General features: G+C 36.5%; 1 protein-coding gene across 9 annotated transcripts in view; it reads right to left on the reverse strand.

The window, feature by feature from the left end:
• Positions 1 to 5,000, reverse strand: part of LOC113829466 (uncharacterized) — a 177,929-nt gene that overhangs the window by 169,836 nt on the left and 3,093 nt on the right. For 4 of the 9 annotated variants that reach the window (XM_070119238.1, XM_070119237.1, XM_070119236.1 and 1 more), the window contains exon 1: positions 2,314 to 2,451. The exons of the other annotated variants lie outside the window; for them this stretch is intronic. The gene's annotated coding sequence lies outside the window, so the exon portion shown is untranslated. Of the gene's footprint in view, positions 1 to 2,313; positions 2,452 to 5,000 lie in introns of those variants that run through there. 9 annotated transcript variants of the gene reach the window in all.

A 5,000-nucleotide genomic window follows, 5' to 3' on the forward strand; every position in this document is an offset into this window, starting at 1 on the left:
ACACAGAAGGAAAGCGACCCATTGCAAAAGTGGGCACGAGCCAGTTTCACAATCCTGAGCATATTACCCTTTGCCTCACCATCGCGGGGCTGAGACCTGGCCTCACCCGCCTGTGACTAAGCTAGCTACCTCAGTTAAACCCACCTCATCAATTCCACTCGTGTCCTATCTACTGTGCCAGTGGATTTAACCGGTATGAACATAAAGGAGAAGACAGGGCAATGGCCATTCAATAAAAAAAAAACATGCATGCTCTTTTAACAACTCTAAGTACTACGAATTGAATAAGATCTGACCGCACATTTCGTTCATTCATACGACCAATAGATTATCTGGAGAGATAAAAATAAATGTCAGTACATGTTGACTAATATTCATGTTGTGTGCACGATCACGTTGGCCAGAAACTTTATCTTCCCTTCCCTCATTCAGCGAAACCGACAAACATAAACCGATAAGATAAGATTTTGAACCAAAGAAAAGTAAATAGACACACGGACCGTTACGTTATAAAATGGTTAGGTTAAATAAGTATGTATATTACACGTCTCGTCTTTGGCAATTTGAATATTCTAATGCGATTTTCTTACTTCAAACAACTACATTAATGGTTATTATCTGATTTGAATATCCCAAAGCTAATGTATTTAGAGGCTTTTAATGAACGTCTTGATACTGCTCTTACCATAAAACCACGAAGATTATCAAGCTTACAGTATTTGCATTATCACACACTGATTTTCATAACAACAAAAACGAGTGAAAAATGGAATAATAATAAAAAATGGATAATCATCTGGTATAAACATGGCGAGGATGTTTTCTCTCTAATATCACGTGGTATGGCTGGGAGAAACAGACATGCGGGAATTCTACCTAGCAATGTGTATGGAGGAAGGGAGGGAGGAAAAAAGTGTGTGTGTGTGTGTGTGTGTGTGTGTGTGTGTGTGTGTGTGTGTGTGTGTGTGTGTGTGTGTGTGTGTGTGTGTGTGTGTGTGTGTGAGAGAGAGAGAGAGAGAGAGAGAGAGAGAGAGAGAGAGAGAGAGAGAGAGAGAGAGAGAGAGAGAGAGAGAGAGAGAGAGAGAGAGAGAGAGAGAGAAACAGACAGCTGGCCCTGTTTACAAACCAAGCACGTTGTGTTGGTCTCTGCTGGAGTCAGTAGTCGTGAACAGTGTACAGTAAGCAATGACCCAGCCAAGAGAAAGAAGGGGGGGGGTCAGGAAAACGGGCTGTAAACCCCCCCTTTTAACATTCCTAAATTAAGAACCCAGTAGAAAAATAACTGAATCATCTGACAATGAACTCATGTAAGCCTTTTCTAAAAACAAAAAGGTAAACAGTTAACCAGGTGACTCACTTCGAATGCTTTCGTGTGAGCCTAAAATTTTCTACCACAAAAGCCCCTCCCCCTTTCTAAATTCTTGTCTACCCTTCCGGCATCACGCAGCGCACGGCAGGGTAAGGTCAGGCTCGGTTGAAAATAGATTACAATAAATAATCACGTACGGAATAACTTTCCATGACCTACAATAACTGTAGGGAGCATATAGGCCTATCTCACTATTTCACATGCTTCGAATTTCATCTGATCTTGATAACTGTTCTATAGGCCTATATCATTCGTAGATATTTGAAATTGAATTGTATGAAACCCATCAAATCAAAACAAATAAAACAGACAGATACTATATACTCTTTCATTATCAATAAAACAAAGTAATAAACATCATGTCAAAACACACCACAATAACACAACGAATTTAGCGTAAATAAAAGTCTCAAATAATTTACTATCCTACAATTAAATTCCCTACATATATGAATAAAAGAAAGAAAAAAACAACAACACAGCTACTGACACAATCGAGCAATTAAAACGAGAAATTCATTGTTACATCATCACGCTATCAGCTGATGTCACGTGGCAAAACATCATTTACTCGCCGCTGATAAAGGTCAAATGGAATTCAAAATGCTGATTGAAAAGTAGACAAAAAAAATATGATAAGAGAAATTTGAAAAAAAAATGTCCTGGTGTGTGCAATTCAACTGATCTACTCGTGTACAAACTGTATTTTAATTATTTATAAATATTCACACATGCAAAATCACTGGTCCTGTTGTATCGCGGTTAATCAACGAAGAATTAAAGCTTTAAAAAAATGTATCCAATGATGTCATCCCTGAACGCCCTCGCATGTTGCATTCACCCTTGACCTAGCTTGACCTGATAAGAGAAATCTTCCTACAACTTACATAAATCTTATCAATAAAAATTACAGACCAACCTAAAACAAGTATATTCATTCTTACCTTACGGGATAATCAATAAACCTCGAAGGGTCTTCGGATTAATAACACTCGTGAAGGTGCAAATCGGAAGCGTTTAGCTTTATCAACACGGATCTCGTCACTACCACAGTCTCATTGATACTGAAGAGACAAGACCAGGACGAGCTTTGGAGGAACGAGCGAAGGAATCGCGCATGTGCAAACTCATCGCTCACTCGTAGAAACTACTTACTTAGAAAATTGCGTATTCCGATGCGTAAGAGTGAATTGCGACATCTGACTTTAACTTGCCTTTATTTTATATTACTATATAATATTAATGAATAATACAAAACAATAAAATATAAGCGTCTAAATCACTAATAGGCTTATATCTTCTCAAATATAGATAATGCACTCAGCCTTACGGCCGATAAGCTCCGCCCATATACCCATATTTGGAAAAGCGAACGTTGCGGTTGCCATTCACTCTATCATCTCTCTAAATATATGTAGGTCAATAGATATTTTTTGAAAAATGAGCACCCACGATCAATACGGTTCTATATACTTAGCGATATATACGCCTGACTGAAAATTGGAGTATCTTACTCGCGTATATCATCTTGAAATGACCGACAAACCTTACGTCATAATGACGTCACGGGCCGGAACAATCTCTCAGTCACAATCCCATAGGTAATGTTACCTATTTTGCCAAAAAACCAAGTAATAACACGCGTAATCCATATTACCATAGCAATAATTAGCGCTTAAAATGCTCACCCACACATAGCTTCTATGAAACCTCACCTGACAATCGCTAAAAAGCAGATTATCCCTAAAAAAAGGAAATTCCCTAAATATCCTAATTGGTAACTGTATTTAACCTGAGATCTCGCTTTCGGAAGTGAAACGGAAGTGAAAATTTTATGTCAAATTCTCACATAAGCGCCAGCACGCGCCGGGACGATTAAAGTATTATTTTTATCAGCATTTAGGGTAAAAGATATGGCAATTAATCTGATAAGCGACGTCTTTCTTTTCCTATAAATCATTCAGGCATGAGTCATGTTGGATGGCATGTCATAGGTGAGGATGACGTCACCCAGGAAGTTTATCACATCTGTGTCTGGGAGGTTCGGATGAGTACATGCATACATACAGTCATATTTGCATATGTATACAGTATATTCACAACTGGTTGGTCATGATACGCGCGCACTTTTTCTTATACAAGTATGTTTCGTTTTGTTTTTTTCTTTTTAAACCTGATTAGTGGGAATATACCCCCACCCAACTCCTGACAAACCAAAAAGACTGATAAATAAATGAATATAAAGATACAGTGTATATATATATATATATATATATATATATATATATATATGTGTGTGTGTGTGTGTGTGTGTGTGTGTGTGTGTGTGTGTGTGTGTGTGTGTGTGTGTACATACAGCGAGCGCGCTTGTGTGTATGTGTATATGTATATGTATGTGTGTACATATGTGTGTGTGTGTGTGTGTGTGTGTGTGTGTGTGTGTGTGTGTGTGTGTGTGTGTGCATACAGCGAGCGCTCGTGTGTGTATGTGTGTATGTGTGTACATGTGTGTGTGTGTGTGTGTGTGTGTGTGTGTGTGTGTGTGTGTGTGTGTGTGTGTGTGTGTGTGTGTGTGTGTGTGTGTGTGTGTGTGTGTGTGCGTGTGTGTACGTGTGTGTGTATGTGTGTGTGTGCGTGTTTGTGTGTGTGTGTCTGTTCATATACAAAACACCTGTGTCATAATGAAGAAATAACTTGACTGTTCAGAAAAATATATATATACATAAGAAATAGAACAAAAGAAAGTAAGACAAAAGGAAAAACGAAAAGGAGGAACAAGAAATTCGGATAAAAAATAAAGAAGGATAAGCAGTGAAATTACGGTAGAAAAAAATATCTTTTTAATTCTAATTCTCTTTTTTATCCGTATCATTATGATTTCATGAAGTTATTGCCATTACAAATGCCATTAAAACTACCGACATTGCAGTAATTATCATCATTATGGTTATTTCATTAAGATGATTATCACCACTGTTATCATTATCAGTGTCATCACCACCAGAGTCATAATTAATTTCAATCATGCATGCGCGCACACACACACACACTTACACACGCACACACACACACACACACACAGACACACACACATACACACACACACACACAATAGCACGCAATAAAAAAAAAAAAAGACCCATATTTACTATTAATTAACACATGTGGGGGGGGATAACCATGCGAAATTAAGAAGAATTTAATCAAAACAAAGAAGTCTAATAAATAATGAATAAGCAAATAAATAAAGACGAAAAATAAGTAAATGAATAAAAAAATAAGAAGACTAAGTAAAAAAAAGGACATGAATAAGATAAGTAAAGAAAATGAGGAAATAAGTAAATAAACAAGATAACAAGCAAATACATAAGCAATATAAGTAAATAAAAAAAGAAAATAATTATATAAGGAAGTAAATAAATAAAATATGTAAAGAAATTAACGATAAGATGAGAAAGAGTAAAAGGAAGGAGTATATATTATAAGTAAGGAAAGTATAAAATTCGGAAAATATAATTAAAGAAGGGAAGATATTGCCAAGGAAAGTGATAATAAAAACAGCGATAAAACATGAAAATAGAGAAAAAATCGATAACAAAATGACAAGAACAAATAACAAAAAAAATCGATA

Source organism: Penaeus vannamei, chromosome 43 (genome assembly GCF_042767895.1).
Source record: "Penaeus vannamei isolate JL-2024 chromosome 43, ASM4276789v1, whole genome shotgun sequence".
NCBI lineage: Eukaryota > Metazoa > Arthropoda > Malacostraca > Decapoda > Penaeidae > Penaeus > Penaeus vannamei.